The 13,697-nt window shown below is 42.0% G+C and overlaps 1 long non-coding RNA gene across 1 annotated transcript in view; it reads right to left on the bottom strand.

The window, feature by feature from the left end:
* Positions 1–9,743: 9,743 nt before the first annotated feature.
* LOC113607615 (uncharacterized) overlaps positions 9,744–13,697 on the bottom strand; it is a 60,873-nt gene continuing 56,919 nt past the window's right edge. Inside the window, exon 4 of the long non-coding RNA XR_003428005.1 lies at positions 9,744–9,947. This is a non-coding gene — a long non-coding RNA (uncharacterized LOC113607615). The remainder of the gene's footprint in view (positions 9,948–13,697) is intronic.

Here is a 13,697-nt window from a genome sequence, read left to right as displayed (position 1 = left end):
TAACAGTCGGGCTTCCCTGGTAGCGCAGTGGTTGAGAGTCCGCCTGCAGATGCAGGGGACATGGGTTCATATCCCAGTCTGGGAAGATCCCACATGCCGCGGAGCGGCTGGGCCCGTGAGCCATGGCCGCTGAGCCTGTGCGCCCGGAGCTTGTACTCTGCAACAGGAGAGGCCACAGCAGTGAGAGGCCCACGTACCGCAAAAAAAAAAAAGAAAAACTTACAGTCAGTGGGAGATGGGGATAGATACAGGTAATAAACTAAAAAACATTAAAGTGTAAATGTTGTAAGGGCTATGAAAGAAACAAAATAGGAGGCAGTGATGGAAAGCCAGGGAAGGGAAGGTGGGGTGGGAGGTGGTGTACAGTTGATAACCAGGGGAGGATCATAGGTTCCAGGCCCTTCGAATCTGCACAGCGTCAGAGTGAGTGGGGAGGTGGAAAGTGCAATGATCACGGTGGCTGTGGTGCTCCAGGAGATGCGGGTGGAGGCAGGAAGGAGTTATCAGCAGACTCCCTTAGTGCCCCCAACTACTTGGAGAAAAGATTGCCTGTGAAATACTTATCAGCATGAAGAAGAGTCTGCTGGTTTTAATGCTTCCAAGGATTCGTTCTCTGATTAAGTTATGCTCCCAGGGCCTCAGTCCCTCTGGACTCAAACAAATAGACTTAGGAAGAATGTAACCTGTTATTAAGTAGAGGAGGTACTGTGTGCTAACTAGCAAGGCTGTGGTGCTAATTTTTAATTTCTTACCACTAAAGAACCGAGGAAGTGTTTAACTAGATTTAGCTAAGAGAACTGTCTATTAACCTGATCTGGGTTTTTTCTTCCTGTGCACCTAGGAGTCTGCTGAGCCTCTGCTGTTCTCCCTACACTGATCTGGACCCAGACTGGTGTGCACTTCCTTGCCATGGTCTTCTGTTTGCAGACAATCCCTAGTTTTTATTTAACAGGTCAAAATTTAGTTCAGCATTTATCCATCGTCCATTTATGATGCTGTGTTTGCTAAGATTAGGCTTGCATATGAGTAGCAGCAAATCCAAAATAACAAAGGCTTTAAAGATGAAAGTTTTTTTCTCTCTCAAATAAAAACTGAGAGATGAACAGTCCAAGGATAATGGCAGCTCTGCTCCACCAAATCCTCAAGAAGCCATGCTCCTTCTCTCTTGTAGCTCCCCCAAGCACGGCCTCTGTTTACCTCATGAGCCAACATGGTTGCTCCAGCTCCAGCCATCTATCCCTCAGAGAGCAGGAAAAAGAAAGTCCTTTCAAGGAACCTTCCTAGTAGCTGCACTTACCTCTTACACTTATATCCCATTGGCTAGGACTAGTCATAGCCCATACCTAGCTGCAAGGGAGTCAGTAAATTTATTCTCTATCAAAAATAGAAGAAGAAAGGGCTGCCTCACCCAACAAGCTCTGCAAGTTATCTGTTACCAGTTTTGTCTCCCAGTTTCCATGGCTCTGCTGTGCTGTTCATCTGTATCCCTACCTCAGCTCCCTCTGGGTTCTGTTGTCTATGAGAGGTCATATCTCCTTCTTCTTTGGGAGGAAAAGACACATTGTGATTTTGCCAGAGCTGAAAATGGCCCATTGGGCAAAAGCTCAGACACTAGGATATGTCCCATGAATTATTAGAAAAACATGTGTCTAGACAAAAGGAAGATGGCGGAAGAGTAAGACGCGGAGATCACTGTCCTCCCCACAGATACACCAGAAATACATCTACACGTGGAAAAACTCCCACAGAACACCTACTGAACGCTGGCAGAAGACCTCAGACCTCCCAAAAGGCAAGAAAGTCCCCAGGTACCTCGGTAGGGCAAAAGAAAAAAGAATAAACAGAGACAAAAGGATAGGGACGGGACCTGCACCAGTGGGAGGGAGCTGTGAAGGAGGAAAGTTTTCCACACACTAGGAAACCGCTTCACTGGCGGAGACTGCGAGTGGCAGAGGGGTAAGCTTCGGGGCCGCGGGGTGCGGAGAGCAAAGCAGAGAGATTCCCGCACAGAGGATCGGTGCCGACCGGCACTCACCAGCCCGAGAGGCTTGTCTGCTCACCCGCCGGGGGCGACCGGGGCTGGGAGCTGAGGCTTGGGCTTCCGTCGGAGTGCAGGGAGAGGACCGGGGTTGTCGGCGTGAACACCGCCTGAAGGGGGTTAGTGCACCACAGCTAGCCGAGAGGGAGTCCGGGGAAAAGTCTGGACCAGCCGAAGAGGCAAGAGACTTTTTCTTCCCTCTTTGTTTCCTGGTGCGCGAGGAGAGGGGATTAAGAGCGCTGCTTAAACGAGCTCCAGAGACGGGTGCGAAACACGGCTAAAAGTGCGGACCCCAGAGACGGGCATGAGACAGTAAGGCCGCAGCTGCCGCCACCAAGAAGCCTGTGTGCGAGCACAGGTCACTTTCCACACCCCACTTCCGGGAGCCTGTGCAGCCCGCCACTGCCAGGGTCCCGGGATCCAGGGACAACTTCCTCGGGAGAACGCACAGCGCACCTCAAGCTGGTGTAACGTCACGCTGGCCTCTGCCGCCGCAGGCTCGCCCCACACTCCGTACCCCTCCCTCCCCCTGGCCTGAGTGAGCCAGAGCCCCCGAAGCAGCTGCTCCTTTAACCCCGTCCTGTCGGAGCGAAGAACAGACGCCCTCTGGCGACCTACACGCAGAGTTGGGGCCAAATCCAAAGGTGAGCCGCGGGAGCTGTGAGAACAAAGAAGAGAAAGGGAAATCTCTCCCAGCAGCCTCAGAAGCAGCGGATTAAAGCTCCACAATCAACTTGATGTACCCTGCATCTGTGGAATACATGAATAGACAACGAATCATCCCAAATTGAGGAGGTGGACTTTGAGAGCAAGATTTATGATTTTTTTCCCCTTTTCCTCTTTTTGTGAGTGTGTATGTGTATGCTTCTGTGTGAGATTTTTGTCACTATAGCTTTGCTTCCACCATTTGTCCTAGGGTTCTATCCGTCCTTTTTTTTTTTCTTTATATTTTTTAAAAAATATTTTTTTCTTAATAATTATTTTTTATTTTAATAACTTTATTTTATCTTACTTTATTTTATCTTCTTTCTTTCTTTCTTACCTTCCTTCCCTCCTTCCTTCCTTCTTTCCTTCCTCCCTCCCTCCCTCCTTTCTTTCTTTCCTTCTTTCTCTCTCTCTCCCTCCCTCTTTCTTTCTTTTGTTCTTTCTTTCTTTCTTCTACTTTATCTCCCTTTTATTCTGAGCCGTGTGGATGAAAGGCTCTTGGTGCTGCAGCCAGGAGTCAGTGCTGTGCCTCTGAGGTGGGAGAGCCAACTTCAGGACACTGGTCCACAAGAGACCTCCCAGCTCCACATAATATCAAATGGCGAAAATCTCCCAGAGATCTCCATCTCAACACCAGCACCCAGCTTCACTCAACGACCAGCAAGCTACACCCTATGCCAAACAACTAGCAAGACAGGAACACAATCCCACCCATTAGCAGAGAGGCTGCCTAAAACCATAGTAAGTCCACAGACACCCGAAAACACACCACCAGACATGGACCTGCTCACCAGAAAGACAAGATCCAGCCTCATCCACCAGAACACAGGCACTAGTCCCCTCCACCAGGAAACCTACACAACCCACTGAACCAACTTTAGCCACTGGGGACAGACACCAAAAACAACGGGAACTACGAACCTGCAGCCTGAAAAAAGGAGACCCCAAACACAGTAAGATAAGCAAAATGAGAAGACAGAAAAACACACAGCAGATGAAGGAGCAAGATAAAAACCCACCAGACCTAACAAATGAAGAGGAAATAGGCAGTCTACCTGAAAAAGAATTCAGAATAATGAGAGTAAAGATGATATAAAATCTTGGAAATAGAATAGACAAAATGCAAGAAACATTTAACAAGGACCTAGAAGAACTAAAGATGAAACAAGCATCGATGAACAACACAATAAATGAAATTAAAAATACTCTAGATGGGACCAATAGCAGAATAACTGAGGCAGAAGAACGGATAAGTGACCTGGAAGATAAAAGAGTGGAAATAACTACTGCAGAGCAGAATAAAGATAAAAGAATGAAAAGAACTGAGGACAGTCTCAGAGACCTCTGGGACAACATTAAACACACCAACATTCGAATTATAGGGGTTCCAGAAGAAGAAGAGAAAAAGAAAGGGACTGAGAAAATATTTGAGGGATTATAATTGAAAACTTCCCTAATATGAGAAAGGAAATAGTCAAACAAGTCCGGGAAGCACAGAGAGTCCCATACAGGATAAATCCAAGGAGAAATACGCCAAGACACATATTAATCAAACTGTCAAAAATTAAATACAAAGAAAACATATTAAAAGCAGCAAGGGAAAAACAACAAATAACACACAAGGGAATCCCCATAAAGTTAACAGCTGATCTTTCAGCAGAAACTCTGCAAGCCAGAAGGGACTGGCAGGACATATTTAAAGTGATGAAGGAGAAAAACCTGCAACCAAGATTACTCTACCCAGCAAGGATCTCATTCAGATTTGATGGAGAAATTAAACCTTTACAGACAAGCAAAAGCTGAGAGGGTTCAGCACCACCAAACCAGCTTTACAACAAATGTTAAAGGAACTTCTCTAGGCAAGAAACACAAGAGAAGGAAAAGACCTACAATAACGAACACAAAACAATTAAGAAAATGGGAATAGAACATACATATCGATAATTACCTTAAATTTAAATGGACTAAATGCTCCCACGATACAGATTGGCTGAATGGATACCAAAATAAGACCCATATATATGCTGTCTACAAGAGACCCACTTCAGACCTAGAGACACATACAAACTGAAAGTAAGGGGATGGAAAAAGATTCCATGCAAATGGAAACCACAAGAAAGCTGGAGTAGCAATTCTCATATCAGACAAAATAGACTTTAAAATAAAGGCTGTTACAAGAGATAAAGAAGGACACTACATAATGATCAAGGGATCGATCCAAGAAGAAGATATAACAATTGTAAATATTTATGCACCCAACATAGGAGCACCTCAATACATAAAGCAAATACTAACAGCCTTAAAAGGGGAAATCGACAGTAACACATTCATAGTAGGGGACGTTAACACCCCACTTTCACCAATGGACAGATCATCCAAAATGAAAATAAATAAGGAAACACAAGCTTTAAATGATACATTAAACAAGATGGACTTAATTGGTATTTATAGGACATTCCATTCAAAAACAACAGAATACATACACATTTTTCTCAAGTGCTCATGGAACATTCACCAGGATAGATCATATCTTGGGCCACAAATCAAGCCTTGGTAAATTTAAGAAAATTGAAATTGTATCAAGTGTCTTTTCCAACCACAATGCTATGAGACTAGATATCAATTACAGGAAAAGATCTGTAAAAAATACAAACACATGGAGGCTAAACAATACACTACTTAATAACGAAGTGATCACTGAAGAAATCAAAAGGGAAATAAAAAAATACCTAGAAACAAATGACAACGGAGACACGATGACCCAAAACCTATGGGATGTAGCAAAAGCAGTTCTAAGAGGGAAGTTTATAGCAATACAATCCTACCTTAAGAAACAGGAAACATCTCGAATAAACAACCTAACCTTGCACCTAAAGCAATTAGAGAAAGAAGAACAAAAAAACCCCAAAGTTAGCAGAAGGAAAGAAATCATAAAGATCAGATCAGAAATAAATGAAAAAGAAATGAAGGAAACGATAGCAAAGATCAATAAAACTAAAAGCTGGTTCTTTGAGAAGATAAACAAAATTGATAAACCATTAGCCAGACTCATCAAGAAATAAAGGGAAAAGACTCAAATCAATATAATTAGAAACGAAAAAGGAGAAATAACAACTGACACTGCAGAAATACAAAAGATCATGAGAGATTACTGCAAACAACTCTATGCCAATAAAATGGACAACCTGGAAGAAATGGAAAAATTCTTAGAAATGCACAACCTGCCAAGACTGAATCAGGAAGAAATAGAAAATATGAACAGACCAATCACAAGCACTGAAATTGAAACTGTGATTTAAAATCTTCCAACAAACAAAAGCCCAGGACCAGATGACTTCACAGGCAAATTCTATCAAACATTTAGAGAAGAGCTAACACCTATCCTTCTCAAACTCTTCCAAAATATAGCAGAGGAAGGAACACTCCCAAACTCATTCTACGAGGCCACCATCACCTTGATACCAAAACCAGACAAGGATGTCACAAAGAAAGAAAACTACAGGCCAATATCACTGATGAACATAGATGCAAAAATCCTCAACAAAATACTAGCAAACAGAATCCAACAGCACATTAAAAGGATCATACACCATGATCAAGTGGGGTTTATTCCAGGAATGCAAGGATTCTTCAATACATGCAAATCAATCAACGTGATACACCATATTAACAAATTGAAGGAGAAAAACCATATGATCATCTCAATAGATGCAGAGACAGCCTTCGACAAAATTCGACACCCATTTATGATAAAAACCCTGCAGAAAGTAGACATAGAGGGAACTTTCCTCAACATAATAAAGGCCATATATGACAAACCCACAGCCAACATCGTCCACAATGGTGAAAAACTGAAAGCATTTCCACTAAGATCAGGAAGAAGACAAGGTTGCCCACTCTCACCACTCTTATTCAACATAGTTTTGGAAGTTTTAGCCACAGCAATCAGAGAAGAAAAGGAAATGAATCCAAATCAGAAAAGAAGAAGTAAAGTTGTCACTGTTTGCAGATGACACGATACTATACATAGAGAATCCTAAAGATGCTACCAGATGGCTTCCCTGGTGGCACAGTGGTTAAGAATCTGCCTGCCAATGCAGGGGACATGGGTTCGAGGCCTGGTCCGGGAAGATCCCACATGCCGTGGAGCATCTAAGCCTGTGTGCCACAACTACTGAGCCTACGCTGTAGAGCCCACGAGCCACAACTACTGAGCCTGCACAACTACAGCCTGTGCTCCACAACAAGAGAAGCCACTGCAATGAGAAGCCCGTGCACCACAACGAAGAGTAGCCCCCACGCGCCGCAACTAGAGAAAGCTCATGTTTAGCAACGAAGACCCAACACAGCCAAAAATAAAGAAAGAAAAAATAAAGAAAAGAAAAATAAAATTAAAAAAAAGATGCTACCAGAAAACTACTAGAGCTAATCAATGAATTTGGTAAAGTTGCAGGATACAAAATTAATGCACAGAAATCTCTGGGATTCCTAAACACTAATGATGAAAAATCTGAAAGTGAAATCAAGAAAACACTCCCATTTACCACTGCAAGAAAAAGAATAAAATATCTAGGAATAAACCTACCTAAGGAGACAAAAGACCTGTATGCAGAAAACTATAAGACACGGATGAAAGAAATTAAAGATGATACAAATAGATGGTGAGATATACCATGTTCTTGGATTGGAAGAGTAAACACTGTGAAAATGACTCTACTACCCAAAGCAATCTACAGATTCAATGCAATCCCTTTCAAACTACCACTGGCATTTTTCACAGGACTAGAACAAAAAATTTCACAATTTGTATGGAAACACAAAAGACCCCGAATAGCCAAAGCAATCTTGAGAACGAAAAACAGAGCTGGAGGAATCAGGATCCCTGACTTCAGAGTATACTACAAAGCTACAGTAATCAAGACAGTATGGTACTGCCACAAAAACAGAAATATAGATCAATGGAACAGGATAGAAAGCCCAGAGATAAACCCATGCACATATGGTCACCTTATCTTTGATAAAGGAAGCAGGAATGTAAAGTGGAGAAAGGACAGCCTCTTCAATAAGTGGTGCTGGGAAAACTGGACAGGTGTATGTAAAAGTATGAGATTAGATCACTCCCTAACACCATACACAAAAATAAGCTCAAAATTGATTAAAGATCTAAATGTAAGGCCAGAAACTATCAAACTCTTAGAGGAAAACATAGGCAGAACACTCTATGACATAAATCACAGCAAGATCCTTTTTGACCCACCTCCTAGAAAAATGGAAATAAAAACAAAAATAAACAAATGGGACCTAATGAAACTTCAAAGCTTTTGCACAGCAAAGGAAACCATAAACAAGACCAAAAGACAACCCTCAGAATGGGAGAAAATATTTGCAAGTGAAGCAACTGACAAAGGATTAATTTCCAAAATTTACAAGCAGCTCATACAGCTCAATAACAAAAAAACAAACAACCCAATCCAAAAATGGGCAGAAGACCTAAATAGACATTTCTCCAAAGAAGATATACAGACTGCCAACAAACACATGAAAGAATGCTCAACATCATTAATCATTAGAGAAATGCAAATCAAAACTACAATGAGATATCATCTCACACCAGTCAGAATGGCCATCATCAAAAAATCTAGAAACAATAAATGCTGGAGAGGGTGTGGAGAAAAGGGAACACTCTTGCACTGCTGGTGGGAATTTGAATTGGTACAGCCACTATGGAGAACAGTATGGAGATTCCTTAAAAAACTACAAATAGAACTACCATATGACCCAGCAATCCCACTACTGGGCATATACCCTGAGAAAACCATAATTCAAAAAAGAGTCCTGTACCAAAATGTTCATTGCAGCTCTATTTACAATAGCCCGGAGATGGAAACAACCTAAGTGTCCATCATCAGATGAATGGATGGAGAAGATGTGGCACATATATACAATGGAATATTACTCAGCCATAAAAAGAAACGAAATTGAGCTATTTGTAATGAGGTGGATGGACCTAGAGTCTGTCATACAGAGTGAAGTAAGTCAGAAAGAGAAAGACAAATACCGTATGCTAACACATATATATGGAATTTAAGAAAAAAAAATGTCATGAAGAACCTAGGGGTAAAACAGGAATAAAGACACAGACCTTCTAGAGAATGGACTTGAGGATATGGGGAGGGGGAAGGGTAAGCTGTGACAAAGCGAGAGAGTGGCATGGACATATATACACTACCAAACGTAAAATAGATAGCTAGTGGGAAGCAGCCACATAGCACAGGGAGACCAGCTTGGTGCTTTGTGACCACCTAGAGGGGTTGGATAAGGAAGGCGGGAGGGAGGGAGACACAAGAGGGAAGAGATATGGGAATACATGTATGTGTATAACTGATTCACTTTGTTATAAAGCAGAAACTAACACACCATTGTAAAGCAATTATACTCCAATAAAGGTGTAAAAAAAATAAAAATAAATCAAAATAAAGAAAAACATGTGTCTAGATTGCAGTAGCTTATAAATTTATCATTTACCATCTTAATGTCCACTGTCCTGTGGATTGAAGTGGTAATATTATTAAAGGGTCTGAGCAAGGGAGCAAAGTAGGGAATTAATTTTTAAGGAAAAGCCACGTTATGCCTCACATGAATTTGGAAGCCCTTTACCCACTTAGGATCCCCAAGAAATAATTATTGGTTCAGAGAAGTTCATTGACTATATTACTTCACTCAACACCTATTTCTTGAGCATCTGCTATGTGTCTGACACTACTAAGGTACTGGGCATACAGCAGTGAACAAGACAGACAGGGTCCCTGTCCTCATGGTTCTTGTATTCTAGTGGTGGAGAGGGAAGCAATAAACAAGCAAAGAAATCAATAATATATTCACAGATAGTGGGTAAGAGGAAAGAATGACTAGGGTGGGTGGAGGACCGTTCTAATAAAAGGTGACATATATTTTTGACCAATAATAATAGCTAATTCTCACATAAATTTACTATGGGATAGGCATTATCCTAAGACTTTACATTTACACCAACTCATTTAATCCCCACAACAATTCATCCACTCAGGCACACCTGATACTCACCTTGTTCAAGGTGGCAGAGCTGGGATTTGAACCCAGTCAGGCTAGCTCCAGAGTACTTGCTATTAAGGTTACATGAGAAGATCCTTCTGAGAGAATGAGTAGGAGCCAGCCACGTGAAGACCTGGGGAAAGAACATTCCAGAAAATGGGATTAGCAAGGATAAAGGCCCTGCGGCTGGACCAAGCTGGGATGTTTGGAGAACCAAGGGTAGGTCAGCACAACTGAAGACTGGAGGTGGCCAGTTAGGCAGAGAATGTGAGAGAAACAGACTGAGGTCTGCTGACCCCGGGGCTGGGAAAGCCAACCGAGGTAAGAAACTTCCAGGCACAGAAGCAGGTTAATGTGCCACCTTCTTTTCCACCACTCTGCCCCTCTCAGTGTGACACTGATGAGACACACTCAGCCACAAAGCACCCGGGACCATCTGCCAACATTGATACAAAAGACTTTATTGTTCCTGAAGTCGAGGCACCATTTTTGCTTTTATAATCTCTCTCTTTTATATGGTGGCTGATCACAGGTGCTTTTGGGGCTCCTTGGAGGAAGAGCCCACACCTCCTGTCCCTGTGTTTGTACTGCAGTGTCTCAGCGGGCGGGTTCTGCACCATCCTGACCATGAGTTCCCAGCGGTCAAGTGGTCTGCCACACACACAGTGCTTGGCGGGGCCTCTTTCCTGGGGTGTGTCTGCAATGGACACGGAGCTCCCCACCTCAGGTGGATGAATAACAGCACCTAATAACCCCCTGGATCAATGGCTCACTGAGGTCTGGGGCTGCCGTCAAGAAGTATTAGTAAGGAGCCTGCCCAAAGAATTCAAGCCAGTAACACAGGCTCCCGGTCCACAGCGGCACCTTATATTGAGAAGTCACCCACATGCTCATTCCACGAGACACATATTACCTTCTTCTCATTCTGCTACTTGAAAACTCCCATTCCTATAAAAAAGAGCAAACACTCCCACTGTGTACATGGCTTCTTAATGATCCAATTTCTGCCTCGATAGCCAGCTTCATCTGCCAACACTCTCCATCATGCCCACTTTTCTCCCTCAGGTCAAGCACTTTACGATTCCCCAAACACACAGTGGGTTGGTTCAGGCTGTGCTCTCTGCCTGGAAGGTCTCCCTGTCTTCTCTGTCTTTCAAGTTTTCACTTAGAGCCACATCCTCTGCAGAACCTTCTCTGACTTCCCCAGGCAGAGTTGGGTGCTTTTTCCCACCTAATCAAGTAACTCCTTGCATGTCATGCTGTAATGTTCATCTGCCATTTCCTTCATCACAGGCACTGCTTGAGGCAGGGTCCAGTTTCTATTTACTTTTGTCCTTCAGTAATATTTGAGAGTTTTCTCCAGAAGGATCTGGCATGTGTCCTGTTCGGAATTATTCTTGGGTGCCATTATCTAGGTTTTACTGCCCTTGTGAATGGAATTTTTTCCCTATTATATTTTCTAGTTAATAATTGCTGATATAGTGGACTTTCTGTGTTTTTATTTTTATCCTTCTGCACACTTAAGGTAAAGAGTCAGCTGGTTCAAAGATAAACGTCAAGTTTCAGCCCTCTTCCTCCCTACTTCCTTAACTCATCCACACAGGAAACAAATTTTAATTCTTTTAGATGATTATTTTGGTATTTACCTTGCTATTTATAAATACCATGCTTATACTGCTATTTCTTGATTCATTATTTGCAAGAATGATCTGTTAACGTCCCACTGAAGATGAAGGGCTAGTTCTTTCCTCGTCCTTCTCCTGCCCGCACCCCCCCCGATACACACACACTTTCCATCCGCATTAGTTTACTAGGGCTGTTGTAACAAAGTACCACGAACTGGATATCTTAAACAACAGGAATTTATTGTCTCATAGTCCTGAAGGTTAGAAATCAAAAATCAAAGTGTCGGCAGGGTTGGTTCCTTCTGAGAGTTGTGAGGAAGAATCTCCTCCAAGCCTCTCTCTCTTTTCTGGTGGATTTTCAGCAATCTTTGGCCTTCTTTGGCTTGTGGCAGCTTAACTCCAGGCTTCATATGGTGTTCTCACTGTGTCTCTGTCTCTATGTCCAGATTTCCCCCTTTGATAAGGACATCAGTCATATTGGAGCAGAGCCCACCCTAAGGTGACCTCACCTTAACTTGATCATCTACAAAGACCTTATTTCCAAATTCACAAGTTCTGGGGGTTAGGACCTCAACCCATAACACCATCCTTTCAGAACTGTATAATTACATCATCACTCTGGTTAGATTAATGTGCACTATTTACATTGTAATGAACCTACCACTCAATTCTTCAGAGCTGAGCCATGTATTTCCATTTCCTTTCCTGAATAATTTTTTATATCCCTGGAGTTAATAATTGTTTGTTACTCTGTTTAATTTTTTATGTTCTCTTACTAATTCAACTCAAAACTCATTGCCAGTTGTCTAAATCTTTTTTCATCACATTCACTCATCTCAGCTGTTCTATTATTTTCATCTTGTTGAATTCCCCCTTCCCAAGCCTTCTGACCTTATTTCGTGTCTTTTGGATCAGTAGTCTTCCTTTTTGTTGGTTACTCCTCTGATTTATAGGTCATAGTTTCCTAAGAAAGTGTGTAGGAGGTAAATATTTGTGACTTTTTATTTCCAATAATGTCTGTACTCTACTTTTACACTCAATGGATAGCTTGGTTAGGTATAGAATGACAGGTAGGAAATCCTTTCACTTTAGAATTTTGATAGCACTACTCCATAGCTTCCAACACTGTTGTTGAGAAAGCTGAATTATTCTACTTCCTGATTATTTGACTGAACCTATTGATTTCTCTCTGAGAGCTTATTAGAGCTTCTGTTGGTCTACAGTTATGGTATGCAGAATTCTAAGATGACCTCCAATGAGTTACACCCTTGTATATCCTGAGTGTGGACAGAATCTGTAATTTGCTTCTAGCCAAAAGGATATGGCAAAGGTGAAGGAAGAGTCACTCCCTTGATTAGGTTACAGTCTATAGCAAAGGTGATGGGAGACAGTCTCTCATGTGATTACATTATATAAGACTCTGTCTTAGACTGGAGTGAAAGGTTTTCCTGTAGGCTTTGAAGAAGTACACCGCCACGTTGTGAGAGGGCAATAAAGTACAATCACAATGTTGTTGCAACCATGACCACTACCTACTTCCAAAATTTTTCATCACCCCAAATAGAAACTCTGTACCCATTAAGCAATAACTCCCATTCCTAACTGCTTTTTAAACAGTTTTCTACCAATCCTCTTCCCCCCCCCCCACCTCCAAGTTCTAAAAGTTTCTGGTGCAACCAATCTCTGAGCCTTTACATTCTGCAGTGTAAATCTAGTTGGTTCTTAGGATTCTTCTGGTTTAGGATTCTGCTGGCTTAGGATTCTTCTTTCTTATGTTAGCTACATAAATTACCATTTTTCTATCTGCTTTCTAACTCCCCAAATGATGTTGTCTCCACTCTCATTCTCCCCATCTTTGTGGATTTATGGGAAAAAAAACTTTACTGGTAGTTTTAGTGGCATTTCTGTACACAGTGAATTTAAATGACTGTGCTTAATCTATTAATACCATTTTCACCAAAAAGTCAATTGGGTATGTAGACCTTATATCTAGCCACCTTACCAAATGCTCTAACTTCTAACTACTTCTCAGTTCATTTCTTAAGTAGGTGATGGCATTGTATACAAATAATGAGAGTTTTAAAGCTTCTTGCAACATGGGCTGTTGAGTTGATGGAGTTCTCCCCTCCAGTCACAAACACATGGAAATGCATGATATTATTTGAAAAATATGGCTGCACCAAAAGAAAGAGAAAGAGAGAGAAAGAGAGAAAGAAAGAAAGAAAGAAAGAAAGAAAGAAAGAAAGAAAGAAAGAAAG

The sequence above is a fragment of the Aethalodelphis obliquidens genome, unplaced genomic scaffold (genome assembly GCF_003676395.1).
Source record: "Aethalodelphis obliquidens isolate GAN/ISIS:26980383/991018 unplaced genomic scaffold, ASM367639v1 scaffold49, whole genome shotgun sequence".
NCBI classification, from domain to species: Eukaryota; Metazoa; Chordata; class Mammalia; order Artiodactyla; family Delphinidae; genus Aethalodelphis; species Aethalodelphis obliquidens.
Note: the sequence above shows the minus strand (reverse complement) of the source record. Positions and strands in the feature narration are given on the sequence as shown.